At 37.3% G+C, this 15,218-nt stretch overlaps 1 non-coding gene across 1 annotated transcript; it reads left to right on the top strand.

The window, feature by feature from the left end:
- Nucleotides 1-12,284: 12,284 nt before the first annotated feature.
- LOC128282372 (small nucleolar RNA R71) lies at nt 12,285-12,391 on the top strand. Its single transcript, XR_008272631.1, has one exon. It is a non-coding gene; the product is annotated as a small nucleolar RNA R71 (small nucleolar RNA).
- The last annotated feature ends 2,827 nt before the right edge of the window (nt 12,392-15,218 follow it).

Raw genomic sequence — 15,218 nt, 5'->3', positions numbered from 1 at the left:
GGTACCGATTTACATTGTGTCGGATAGAGATTCGAGGTTCACCTCGCGATTTTGGAAGAAATTGCAAGAAGCTTTGGGTACCAAGTTGCATTTCAAAGACCGCCTTTCACCCTCAAACCGATGGTCAATCCAAGCGGATAATTCAGATACTTGAGGATATGTTGAGATGTTGCATCCTCGAATTCAGTGGTTCATGGGAACGGTATCTACCTTTGATTGAATTCGCCACAACAATAGTTTTCAATCAAGTATTAAGATGGCGCCTTACGAGGCTTTGTACGGGCGTAAATCCGTACACCATTGTTTTGGACCGAGCTCGGTGAAAATAAAATTTTCGAGTGGATTTGATTAAAGATCTTTGAGCAGAAGGTAAAGGTAATCCGTGAAAGTCTGAAGGCGCCACAGATCGTCGTAAATCGTCGCGGATTTGAAACGAAAGGACATTGAGTATCGTGGGAGATCTGGTGTTTCTTAAAGTTTCGCCTTGGAAAAGATACTTAGATTCTACCGTAAGGGCAAGTTGAGCCCGAGATTCATTGGGCCGTACGAAATCTCTGAACGAGTTGGCCCAGTTGCGTATCGTTTGATTTTGCCCCCTGAACTCGAAAAGATTCACAACGTCTTCCATGTTTCAATGCTTCGATGCTATAGATCTGATCCATCGCACGTAATTAGTCCATCAGAGGTTGAAATTCAAGCCGATATGAGTTATGAAGAAGAACCGATTCGTATCCTAGCTCGTGAAGTAAAAGAGTTGCGAAACAAAAGGGTTCCGCTAGTGAAAGTATTATGGCTCAAACACGGAATAGAAGAAGCTACTTGGGAACCCGAGAACTCTATGAAAGAGCGATACCCAAATCTATTTACGGTAAGATTTTCGGGACAAAATTTATTAAGTGGGGAGAGTTGTGACACCTTTAAACGACCCTAGTCGGAATGTGGTTTCGGGACCACAAAACCGAGGCATAAAAATAATTTGATATTTATTTTGATGCCTATAATATGTGTTAACTCATGTGTGACATTTTTGATGCTTTAATTTAGAGTTATAAATGTGAATTTCACTAGAAAGGACCTAGTAGAAAACTTTGAAAGTATGATGGGGGAATGTGTGATGACTAATTAAAGCATGCATGCAAAACAATGGCCTTGCATGTCAAATACCCCTCTTTTTACAAGTGATGGCCGGCCATGACAAAGAAATATGGGCAAAACATGTCATAGACATGTTTTGTTGGTGAATCATGGGTGAAAAAAATAAATTAATGAGCATGGGTAATAAAGAAATGGAAAAAGAAAAAAATGGTCTCATGCATGCCCCATTGCCGTGTATTGAAGAAAAGAAAAGAAAAAAATTTGTTCATCCATTTCATTCTCTCTTGACCAAATACTAAAGAGGAAGGAAGGAATTTTTGCTTCATGTTTGGTTTGGAAGAGGATTAGGAAGAGGTTTGGCTATACTTGCATCAAGATTAAGGTATGTTTGAGGTTGTGCCATGAGATTCATGCATGTTTTAGTTGCTAGCTTGATGTTCTTATTAGCCCATGGTTCAAATCTTTCCTATGTCATGGGAATGATATTTGGCCAAAGTGGATGTGGTGTTAATGCCATTGCATGCTAAATATCAAGCTTGATAATGATACATGTGATGGGGATTGAGGACTCTTAGATTTTCTTTTAGCATTTTGAATGAGATACTAAGTTCTTTGTTTAACCATGACCAAATTGAAACGGTATGGTGTTGTGGTGTATTCGCCATGGTATATCCATAAGTATGATTCATGCATGTTGCATGGTAGGTAAGATTTGGGCTTTGGATATGTGTTTATATTTGGATATAAGCAACTTGAGATTCGCCCTTGCACCTACATGAATATATGTTTGCACATGATGTATTGGTATGACATATATACTATTTCAAGGTGTATATTTGCTTATGATGATGTTTGGTTATGAAGTAAATGAGAGATGTGTATTGAGCTACAATATGTAATGCGTTAGTTAGTAAAATGTATGCTGTTTTGTGTGGTATTAAGTGTATAATTGGCCTCAACATGGACATGCATATTCGGCCACATGAGGGAGTTGGTGTGCATGCATTCGGTTAGAGGCAAGCATATTGATGCCTATTCTTGGCTTGGAAAATTGGCTAAGGAGAGTACTAACTAATGTGTTGAATTGATTCGTGATTTCATACACATGTGACTCTAATGTCTAATGTATATAAGGGCTAAGTACCTTGAGCTTCACTTTGATGATTGAATGAATTGTATTGAATTGCTTGTTGTGATTAAAAATTGTACATGACCATTGTGTATTTGAGCTAAAGGATGGCCATATGACCATTTAAATTCCTTGTCATATTCGGCCATAAGCTATCATAATAAGATTTTAATAAGTTAAATTTGTGTGAATTAGCTCAAGAGCTTAGAGGACCACAGTTGGATAAGGGAAAGGAAAAAGTGATCGAATAGCCGTAGAAATCGTTTGACAACATCCGAGGTAAGTCTTCGAGTAATGACCCTGCTTGAATTATATTGAAATCATGCTCCTTGTGTGTGGCTATTGAGCCGAAATTGTAAAGGTTTGATAAATATTTTGTGTTTGAGCCTTAGTAACGAAAATGAAATATGAATGTGTCGTGATTATTGATATATGTGTACATGAGCATTTGAATGATACCCGGGCTAAGTCTCGAAGGCATTTATGCTAGTGATTATATCCGGGCTAAGACCCGAAGGCAATTGTGCAAGTTACCAAATCCGGGCTAAGACCCGAAGGCAATTGTGCAAGTTACCAAATCCGGGTTAAGACCCGAAGGCAATTGTGCTTGTGGTTATATCCGGTTGAATCTCGAAGGTACGTGACTCAGAAATGAGTAATCTTGCTGTAAAAATTTCAGTTTATACACTTGTGAAAATTCCAGCAATGAGGTATGTTCGTATGTGCTTGAATTAGTTGAGCCCTTACAAGTAAGTACTCGCTCAGTTGATAAACGAGCTACCGGCCTTTGGCTAAGTTGTTCTTTTGTGTATAAACATAAGGGTCGGTAATGTGAAGTAAGTATGATTATAAGAATGCGTATTAATAAAGTGATTCATTTGGTTATGTAAATGTAATACTTTAGTCAAAGCTGATTTCATTACTTGAAGACTTACTAAGCATTAAAATGCTTACCCCGTTGCTTTGGCTCTCTGTTTTATAGATTTTGCTCATTAGCTATCGGATTCGGGATCATCGAAGTCGAAGTAATCCACACTATCAAAGCCCCCATTTTGGTACAATTTTGGTTGAACTTTGAAATGGCATGTATAGGACTAGCCTTTTGTTGAAGGTCATGTACCTTTCGGTTTTGTGTAAACTTGGATAGCCATGCGAAAATGGCTTATATACGTTTTTAGCATAGTACCATAATCATTTGTATGTTGATCATTATGAGGTATGTAATTGTTTTGAAACGATTAGCCATTGGAATGGTTAATCATGATCACACTTTGTGCTATGTATGCAACAAGGGCCAATTGAATCATGGAAATCATGAAATAGGTAAAGCCTACCTTAAAGGCAGATGCTGACAGCAGCAGTGATGTGGATGTGAAAAATCACTAAAAATAGTAGGAATGGTATTAAATAGTGAATAAATTATGTAAATGAACTTTGATGAATCTACTTTCATATGGAAGAAACGAAACTGTCATATGAGTTATATGTTAAGAGATATTAAAGTTCTCGTGAAACAGGGCCAGAACGGTTTCTGGATCCCCTGTTCCGACTTTGGAAATTCATTGTAAATTAACCAGAGATAATTAGGAGTCATGCCATATATTTATAGATTCCTCTCTGAGTCTAGTTTCTATAGAAACAAATGGCATCAGTATTAAAGCCCTGTACAAGGAGATATTCAATTCGTAATGCACTAAGGTCAGTGTAGTCGAACCCTGGAATAGGGGAGACTTTAACTAATAAACTGTACTAATTGGCTTGACCAAAAATTCTAGAAAAAAATCTGTAGATGGACATATGAGTCTAGTTTCAGGGAAAAATTACGAAACAAATTTTCAAGCTTTGAAACTCAAGATATGATTTTTAAGGCGACAGTGACGCAGTGACCAGCTAGTCTGGAAATTTCTAAATGGACTGTGAAAATAGTTAAGTCTGTGTGCACCTTGTGTCCGATTCCGGTAACGGACTCGGGTACGGGGTGTTACACACTAGACCACCAAGTCAGAATGGAATGGTGCCTGGGTCGTCGAAATCTGTCATGACTATCTGGAGGTGGAATGTTGAACACAGTTCTAATGTAAGCTCCATATAAGTCTACTCTACGATGTCGAAGAAACGGTCCCATGGAGCGGTAGTTAGAAGGGCCCGAACTGAGTCAGCCAGGTGGACCTGCTCTAATGTGGCCCAATCGATGCACTGGCCCACACCAAGGGGTCAGGTACGTAGAATCTAAAACAACTCCTCCTGAAATCCTGGTGGGAATTGGAGAAAAGGATGGCATATCTCAGTGGTCGCACTTGAAGATGTCGCTCCTAAACCCTTCCACTTTTTAGATGCGGGGACTGCGGCTTTGGTTTTTTTGTGTGTATTTGGCATAATAATCCTGTTGAGGGAGCAAGGAAATCAATTTTGACAAATCATCCATAGGCAGCAAAGTAGATATCTAGGTGTAAGGCAGCAAAGTAGATATCTAGGTGTAACTCTAAATCGGACTGAATAGGATGTGAAGGAAATTAAAATAAATAGAATGCATGTAATTATTAGTGACAAAAAAGGAAGTATGAAAATAATAACCGAATGAAAAATAATAGTAAGAATAATATGCATAATAAGATTTACAGTAAAATGTGGAAAACTAATATATAAAACACAAAATTTAAAAGACTTTATGGGAATGTTAAAATAAATCCTATATGAGTAAATATGAGAATATTAGTGACTAGAACTATGCGAATGAAGAAATTAATATCATTAAAGAATGAAAACTAGATAATATAAGTTAAGAAATAACAATGATCAGAAGCCAAATAGTGGAAAAAATAATAAGTAGGAATAAACAAATAATAATAATAGAGAAGAAAAATAAGAATAATAACTGTAAAAGAAAGTAAGAGAAATAAGAAACAAGTTTAACCAATGACAATAAGGGCTGTGGCTGGGCAGTGGTAGCCGAATGGTTGATACAGCGGAATAGGAAGTCGGTTGGTAAGGGTGTATGCGGGTGGTGCTGGATAAGGAGTCTTGGCCAGATGGGTTTGGGGAAAGGAAAAGAAACGTAGAGGAAGGGGGAAATGAAGGGTGGTTTTAGTGTGGTGGCTCATCGGAAAATGGTGTCCAAAGTAAGGGGGTTTGTTGACTGCGACGGCTAAGGAAAGTGAATAGTAAAGGAGGTGAAAGGGTGAATAGTGGGTTTTAGGGTGAAAGGGTTAGGGTTTTAAGTAAAAAGGGGGCCACGGTCATACAGGCCCTGTTTTGGACCACACGGTTGTGGCCCATGCCCGTGTGTCTCACTCCTAGCCTGTGTTTTTTGTGAAATTTAGTTAGTATTGCACACTGCCTTTAGACACGCTGTGTACCCAGGCCGTGTGGCATACACGGCCACATCGCACGGCCGTGTTCTCTTGCGTTCGCTTCTTCCACGCCCGTGTGAGTTCCAACACGCCCGAGTCTTAATTTTGTGCTTGTGGTCTAATGATTTAAGTTAGTGTCGTCCACAGCCTGTGGACACGCCTATGTGTCTAGGCCGTGTGGCATACAAGGCTGCATCACACGGCCATGTACTGTCTGGTTCACTATGCCCACACCTATGACATACTCTCCATGACTGTGTTTTGTAGTCAGGATTGCACACGGCTGTAGGATCTGTCCGTTTTCCATTCTAACTTGCTAAAAATTTCAAAGTGTGTGCTTAGGTTCCCACATGGCCTCAAGCCCTCCCGTGTTTTATGACAATGTGGGTTACACGGCCGCATCGCACGGTCGTGGTGATTTAACACACTCCATGCCTCTGCCAATTTTTGAAAAATTGAAGTGCAGTTTCAACACAGTCCGCGACACGCTCGTGTCCCTCAGCCGTGTGGTTCGTACGGCCGTATCACACGACCATGGCTAATTATCACAGCCCGTGTATCACTTTGACTTTGAAAAATGTGTGTCCTGTTTTAACACGGCCAGGGACACGCCAGTGTGTCCAGGCCGTGTTCGCCACTGTCGAATGTCAACATTAAGGCTTTAAGAGTTTACACGGCTCAAGGCATGCCCATGTCTCCAACCCGTGGTGAGCACACGGCTTAGGACGCTCCCGTGTGTCAGGCCGTGTGTGTGAAAAATACCTGCATTTAAACTATGAAAAATGAAAGAAAAATAAACTTATTTAGTAAGGTTAGTGCTCGGGTTGCCTCCCAAGGAGCACCTATTTAAACTCTACGCTCAACTTTACCTTGTGAGCATATTTAGGCAGGTTCGGGGAGCCGTAGCTCCTCTCTATTATCTTTAAAATCGTCACTGTTATAAATTTTAAGATGATGTCCGTTTACCTTGAAAGTGCCATGGGTTGGATGACTTACCTCTACTATGCCATATGGAAAAACAGTTTGGACTACGAATGTAACGCCCTGAACCCGAGACCATCGCTAGAGTCGAGCACGAGGTGTTAACGGACTTAATTCATTAATTAAACAACTCAAAAAATTTATTAATACATTTTACTTACCTTTTTCCTTATCAAGCATACATGAACATTATGTACTTACCTTTGTTCTTCTAGCATGAACTTGTCTTACCTTTTTAGTATAACTCGTCTTACCTTACCTTACATTGATATTCTCTTTAAATTTTCCCATTGAACCACTTGGAATACTAAGGATATGCGGGTACCTTACCATTCCCATGACATGTCATGGTCTTACGTGGTATCCTTTTGAAACTTACCATTGCCATGTCTTGACATGGTCTTACATGGTATCCTTACCTTATGAACTCACCAATGTCATGCCTTGGCATGGTCTTACATGGGACCTTTGCCTTATAGTAACTTATCAATGCCATGTCTTGACATGGTCTTACATGATTTCCTTGCCTTAGAAACCTTACCAATTTCCAAGCCTTAGCATGGTCTTACATGATATCCTTAAACCCTAATATCATGACATTTGTATCCTACGTTCAGCTGGGACTTTCTGAAATTACTTCTCCGTCAATTCATGCTTGAGTCTTCTTTGAATAATTTCATAAAATAAATATACACATGCTGGAAATTAACAAAATTAACATAAAATAATAGAATATTGCATTTATTTACCGCAAACTTACCTTGAAACATAATACGATCAACTATATCGATTTAGTCCACTATCTTTTTCTTTCCCCGGTCTAACTATGGATTTTGTTCTTCTTGATCTATAATAAAAAAATTTAGCTTATTTAATACTCACATTTATTAAAACAGTCCTTGACCCAAACTTTGGCAAAATTACATTTTTACCCCTAAACTTTTACATATTTACACTTTTGCCCCAAGTCTCGTAAATTAAACCTCATCCTATTTTCTTATGTTTTATGACATGCTGATCATTTTTCCCTTCTATGACAACATCAAATTCTCACTCTAACATGTACTTAGGACTATTAGGTATTTTTAACGATTAAGCCCTTTTGCTCGTTTTCTCTTAAAACCGAGTAGCACAAGTTGTCTAACATAATTTAAAACCTCATATTATATCATATAACACCAAAATACACAAATTTTACCTATGGGTATTTTTCCAAATATGAACCCTAGGTTGAATTATTGCTAGAATAAGCTTAATCAAGTTATAAGGACTCCAAAAACATAAAGAACATTAAAAACGAGGCTTGAAATCACTTACTATGGACCTTGGAAGCTTGAAAAAAACCCTAGCTATGGAGAAACCTTGAAATTTCGGCCTAATGAAGAAGATGGACAAAAATTGGCTTTTAATTTTGTTTTTAATTCATTTTAATAACTAAATGACCAAAATGCCCTTAATTAAAAACTATGGTGTTTTATTTTCCTTTAGTTATTTTTGTCCAAACTAGTATAATGGTCTAATTACTATCCAAGGACCTCCACTTTAAAAACCCATTACTCACAAGTACTTAATACCTTTGTGAACTAGAACACACATTTTACAACTTTTGCAATACAGTCCTAAATATCAAATTGGACCCTCTATCGATAAAATTTCTAAACGAAATTTTCACACAATCATGCAATCATGCCATAGACCTTAAAATGATAATAAAATAATTTTTCCTCAAATTTGTGGTTTCACAACCACTATTCCGTTTAGGCCCTATTTCAGGATGTTATAATGAATGGACCTCACCATCGTGATTTTAGCTTTCCAGGAAACAATTTGAGCCTTGAGTTGTATAGCAGGACAAGATCTCCAGCTTCAAATTGCTTGTGTTGCTTTAAACGAGCATCATGGTGGCGCTTCGTTGTTTCTTTGTATAATCGTGAATTCTCATATGCATTAGCTCGCCACTTATTTAGCTCGTTCAACTGCATCAACCTTTTCTCACCTGCAAGTTTGAGATCAAAGTTCAGAAACTTTATAGCCCAAAATGCCTTGTGTTCTAGTTCAAATGGTAAATGACAACATTTCCCATAAACAAGTTTGTAAGGAGAGGTTCCTATAGGAGTTTTAAAAGCGGCTCTATAAGCCCATAAAGTATCATCTACTTTCATTGCCCAATCCTTCCTATTTGACTCTATAGTCTTTTCTAGGATACGTTTAAGCTCTCGGTTTGCTACTTCGACTTGTCCCTAGTTTGAGGATGGTAAGGGGTAGCTGTTCTGTAGTAAACTCTATATTTCTTAAAGGTTTTATCAAATTGAGCATTATAAAAATGAGTACCCCCTATCACTGATAATTGCTCTAGGTGTTCCAAATCGAGAGAAGAGTTTCTTAAGGAACCTTACCACCACTCTAACATCATTAGTAGGTAAAGCCTAGGCTTCTACCCATTTGGACATATAATCAATGGCTACTAAGATGTATTTATTCCCAAATAAGCTAGGGAATGGACCCATAAAATCAATACCCCATACATCAAATATTTCACATGAAAGTATATACATTTGAGGCATTTCGTCATGTTTGGGGATATTACTTGTTAGTTGGCATTTATTACAAGAGGTAACATACCTGTTGGTGTCTTTGAATAGTGTGGGCCAATAAAAACTTGATTCGATGGTTAATGTGCAGTCCTAGTCCTACTGTAATGTCCTCCAATCGGTCCTAAGTGGTAATGTTCCAAGTTTTTAATTGCTTCTGACTTCGTAATGCATCTTCTAATGACTGTATCTGCACATATACGGAAAAGAAAAGAATCTTCCTAAAAGTAGATTTTCACATCAGTAAAAAATCGTTTCTTTTGCTGATGTGTCAACCCTTTTGGTGTAACGTTAGCAGCTAGATAATTCACAATGTCTGCAAACCAAGGTACTTCAGAGTCAGATATAGCAAAGAGTTGTTCTTCAGGGAACGAGTCATTTATCTCATGTTCATCAAGCTCCTTAAGATGTGGATTTTCTAATCTGGGCAGATGATTTGTTGCAAGATTTTTTGCTCCCTTCTTACCTTGAATTTCTAAATCGAATTCTTGCAACAATAAAATCCATCTTATTAGTCGAGGTTTTGCATCTGTTTTAGTAAGGAGGTGTTGAAAAGCTGAATGGTCAGTGTAAACAAAAACTTTAGATAATATTAAATATAGTCTAAATTTATCAAATGCAAAAACCACAGCCAACAATTCTTTCTCAGTCATCGTATAATTTTCTTATGCGGCTGTCAATGTCTTGTTAGCATAATAGATCAGTTGAAAATGCTTGTCTTTTCACTGTCTAAGAACCGCACTGTATGGACATGTAAATTTTGTTTTCTCTTGGTCCTCAGGAGCTATTGGGATTTGGAAGTAACCAGAGAGTCCATCTAGGAAGCAATAATACATATGCAAAGATAATCTTTCCAGCATCTGATCAATGAATGGTAAGGGAATGTTATATTTTCTTGTGGTATAATTCAACTTCCTATAGTCAATGCAAACTCTCCATCTCGTGACTTTTCGTGTTGGGATCAATTCATTCTTCTCATTAGCCACAACAGTCATACCTCCTTTCTTAGGGACAACCTACACAGGACTCACCCAAGAACTGTCAGAAATAGGATAACAATTCCAGCATGTAGAAGTTTAATTGCCTCAGCTTTTACGACTTCCTTCATGTTAGGATTCAATCGTCTTTGAGCTTGTACACAAGGTTTATATTCATCCTCCAATAAAAATTTATGTGTGCAAAAAGAAGGATCGATCCCTCTTATGTCAGAAATCTTCCAAGCTATGGCTCTTTTGTGCTCCTTCAACTCTTGAAGTAACTCATTCTTTTCGGTTGGCTATAAATCTGAAGCAATAATCACTGGTAATGTGGAATTATTTCCAAGAAAAGCATATTCTAGGTGATTTGGTAATTGTTTCAATTCCAATTTAGGAGGTTCTTCAATAGAGGGCTTTAATTTTAATTCATTGTTTACCTCAATACCCTCATAACTCTTTTATCTCAGTGAAGACTCATTAGGATTTAATTCAGCTTTTGTCTTACCTAACATAGAACCATCGTCATTTACCTCCTCTCCTTGGGCAAGATACAATTTCAACGTGTCTTTATGAATGATTTCCTGTAAAGAAGCTTGAGTAGCATGATCAATAGAATAAAAAAAATAATAGGAGTCACCTTGTTCTCTAGAAAATCTCATGGCATCATAAATTTTAAAAATAATCTCTTCGTCACCTACCCTAAGCACAAGTTTACCGTCACCCACATTAACAACAGCCCTAGAAGTGGCTAAAAATGGGCGACCTAAAATTAAAGGCACCTCAACATCCTCATCCATGTCAAGCACAACAAAATCAACATGGAATATGGATTTATCTACTTTTACGAGTACATCTTCAATAATACCCCCAGGATATTTAATAGATCTATCAGCTAGTTGCATACTCATCCTAATAGGTTTTGGTTCCCCTAGGCCAAGATGCTTGGACATTTTGTAAGGCATCAAATTAATGTTAGCGCCTAAATCAGCTAATGTCTTCTCAACATTTAAACTACCAATTAAGCAGGGAATAGTAAAACTTCCTAGATCTTTTAGTTTGGTTGGCAGTTTATTTTGGAGTATGGTCGAGCACTCCTCGTTGAGTTCTATTGTAGACAACTCTTTAAACTTTTTTTTTATTTGTTAGAAGCTTCTTCAAGAATTTTTCATATGTAGGCATCTGCGAAATAGCTTCAACAAAAGGTAAGTTAATATGCAACTATTTAAAAAGTTCAAGAAATTTGCCAAATTGTGCATCCATGCGGTCTTTCTTTAACTTCGCTGGATATGGGATTAGTGGTTTATATTCCCTTAGCACCGATTTTTCACTTGTTTTGGGTTCTATCTCCTCATCCTCTTTCCTATCAGCTTCTTGTGGCAGCTTCTTTTCAGATTTAGTTAACACTTTCCTATTCCTTAAGGTAACTGCTTTTACGTGCTCTTTTGGGTTGGGTTCGGTGTTACTAGGCAGGCTCCCTTGTGGTCTCTTCGAAATCATCTTAGTCAGCTGTCCTATTTGATTCTCAATCCCTTGAATCGATGCTTGTTGATTTTTTAAGTGCAGTTTAAGTGTTTTGAAAATGGGTTTCCGCCACTGAAATAAACTTCATCATCATCTCTTTAAGATTCGGCTTTTTCTCTTGCTGGTAAGGATGTTGTTGGAAGCCTGGAGGGGATAGTGGTCTCTGATTCCCTTGGCCTCCCCATGAGAAATTTGGGTGGTTCCTCCAACCTGCATTGTACGTGTTACTGTAAGGATTATTTTGAGGTCAAGGATTATTGCCCATATAAATTATTTGCTCGTTCTCCATGTTAGGGCTGAAGGGTAAATATTCTGAATTTCCCATTCCACCTCCACTCGTGTCGCATTGCATCACCGGATATACATGCGTAAAACCACATAGACCGTCAATCTTTTTATTCAAGAGTTCTACCTAGTTTGATAGCATGGTGACTGCATCTAAGTTGAAAACACTGGCTGTTTAGTTGGCTTTGTTCTCATAACTTGCCACTGATAGTTATTCAGTGACATCTCCTCTATAAATTCATAAGCCTCCTAACGTGTTTTGTTATTTAGGGTCCCGCCGGTGGCTACATCAATTAACTACCTAATTGAAGGGTTCAAACCGTTGTAAAAAGTTTGAACCTGTAGCCATCAAGGTAACCCGTGGTGAGGGTACCTTCTCAATAAGTCCTTATACCTCTCTCATGTATCGTAAAGAGTTTCTAAATCCATCTGCACAAAAGAAGAAATATCATTCCTTAACTTTACCATTTTAGCCGGTGGAAAATACTTTAGTAAAAACTTTTCGGTCATTTGTTCCTAAGTAGTGATGGAACCTCGCGGTAACGAGTTCAACCACTATTTAGTTTTGTTCCTTAATGAAAAGGGAAATAACCGAAGATGAATGGCGTCATCAAAAACGCCATTTATTTTGAACGTATCACAGAACTCTAAGAAGTTGGCTAAATGAGTATTTGGGTCTTCATCCTGCAAACCATCAAACTGAACAAACTATTGAATCATTTGTATAGTGTTAGGTTTCAATTCAAAATTAATTATAGCAATTGCAGGTCTAACAATACTCAATTCAACCCCTGTTAACTTAGGCTTAGCATAGTCATACATAGTACAAGGAGCAGGATTCTGATTCACTGGATTTCCGGCAACCACATGAGGTAGCGGATTATTTTGATTTTCAGCCATTTTCTTGGTACTATTGGTGTCGTCCTCGTGCTCTTTCTCTATATACTGTAGACTTCACCTTCTTTCTCTACAATTTCTACAAGCTGTGCTTTCAATTTTGCTGTAAAAAAGTAGAGGTTCTGACGAGTTTCTTCTAGTCATAAACTACAAAAACCTGCCAGAAGCAAATAAAAGAAAGATTAATAATTAAAATAAAAACAAATTTAAATTGCAATAAAAAAATAAAAATGGCTAAAGTAAAAAAAATTAAGCATTCCTAATATCTTAGTCCCCGGCAACAGCACCAAAAACTTGATGATCGCTAAACTGACTAAATATTTGACTAAGGCAAGCACACCTATCGAACAATAGTATAGTTATGATGAGGCTGGAAATAATGTATCCACAAGGACTAAAAGTAATAGTAATTACTATCTTTTTTATTATCTAGCCTAAGAATTAAAGGGGTGTTTTTAAACTAAGATTAAATATCTAATTAACTAAGAACACGACAGAGATAAAAGTTGGAAAATACTTTTGGAAAACCGATAGAGAAGACAATACCTACGGAAGAGTCCGCCTAGACTTCACTTATTACTTCTGAATTAGACAATTTATTCACTTGACTTAATCCGTAAAAATCCCTAGCTTATGTTAATATCTCTCTTGAGACCAAAAACAATTGACTCTAGGTTGATTAATTGAAATCTCTTTCTAATTAAAACCCCTATTGTCTAATTAACTCGATCTATGGATTCTCTTATTAGATTTGACTCTAATCCGACAGATTTATGGCGCCTTATTTCTAGGGTTGCATGCAACACCGCTTAATTATGGAAGATCTACTCTTAAACAGGGACTTTTGCTCCATTGAATAAGCACATCAAAACCTAAATTAATATCCTGAAATATTAACGCAAGGATTAAAACTCATAATTAAGAATAAGAACAAGTATTTATCATATAATTCAAAAGATAATAAGATTTATCTTAGGTTTCATCTTCCCTAGGTATTTAGGGAATTTAGTTTATAATGATAGGGGAAAACATCTCAAAATTGGGAAAGAAACAAAACATAAAGAAACCCAAAAACTTCAATAGAAATTGAATGGAGATATTCAATCTTGAAGTAAATCTTGTTTCCGAGTTGATTCCAATGGCTGTCTTAGAGTATTTTCTGCCTTTTAGTCTCCATACCCCCTTTGATCCCCTTCTCATGTGTTTAAATAGACTTTGAAATGCCCAAAATAGCCCAAAATTAGCCTTTTTCCGAGTAGAATTAAAATAGGTCTCGGCAAGGACACGGCCGTGTGGCATGCCCGTGTGATGGTACTCAGGCCGTGTATAATTTTGACGTGGTTTTAAGTAGACACGGCCATGACACACGAGCGTGTGGCCTACCCGTGTGTCTCACACGGGCTTGTGGATTACCCATGTAGAAGTGTTTAGGTTGTTTGCAGCACTGAAACGAACCTATTTTGTCTGTTTTTGGCCTTTTTCTTGCACTTCTCGCTTTCCTATGCTCATCTGGAAATAAAACATGAAATTAAAGGATTAGGAGCTTCAAATTCACTAAATCTATGATAAATCATCCAAAAATATGTCAAACATGGGATTAAAATATGTTACTTTTGAGGTTTATCATGACCTACTAGGTTGACATTGGTCTTAGGTATGGTTCATTTGTGTATTTAAGTGTGCAAGGGGCTTAATTCAAGACCCAATTGACATAGGAACCTGGGACGAATGATGTACAAACTTCCTGAGTCATGAAAGCATGAAAAAAACGTCCAAAGTCATAAAAGTACTATTGTGGCATGACACGCAATGTTTGCGGCGCGACACGCACTCTGTTTTGAGCAATAGCAACCCAGTGTTGAGCCATAACAACCTTGTGTTGAACCATAACTTGAACGTGGGCTACAAGCAAGGATGACATCGACAATCAGATTTTGGTAGATTCTCGTAGATTTTATTCCCTACTTGCACCCAAAGTATCGAGGGCATATTGGGCATAAAGTGGACATATTTTATCCTATAATAAGTGGCCTCTGTACACAAATTAAGGCATCCATCAATCAATCAAACCATCTATTAAGAATAGTTTTTAGTTTTCTTTTCTTTTTATGTTTATTTAGTCGAAACTTTTCTAGTTTGATGTGAAGATAATAGCGAGCGAAGATTGTTCCAGATCTGCACTGCGATATATATTCATGAGCATTCTTCTATCTCTTCTCTTCTCTTCTTTTATTTATCTTTCGTTAATTAGTTGATTAATCATTGTGCAAATATTAGAATAGATTATTGTGTTTTATTTATATTTTGCATGATTCAATTAATAAACTAATTCATTTGTTAAGTGATTTTTTATCTGAAATTGATTCAAGAGTACTTAGCATATTAGGGAGTG

Source organism: Gossypium arboreum, chromosome 1, assembly GCF_025698485.1.
Source record: "Gossypium arboreum isolate Shixiya-1 chromosome 1, ASM2569848v2, whole genome shotgun sequence".
Lineage (NCBI taxonomy): Eukaryota > Viridiplantae > Streptophyta > Magnoliopsida > Malvales > Malvaceae > Gossypium > Gossypium arboreum.
Note: the sequence above shows the minus strand (reverse complement) of the source record. Positions and strands in the feature narration are given on the sequence as shown.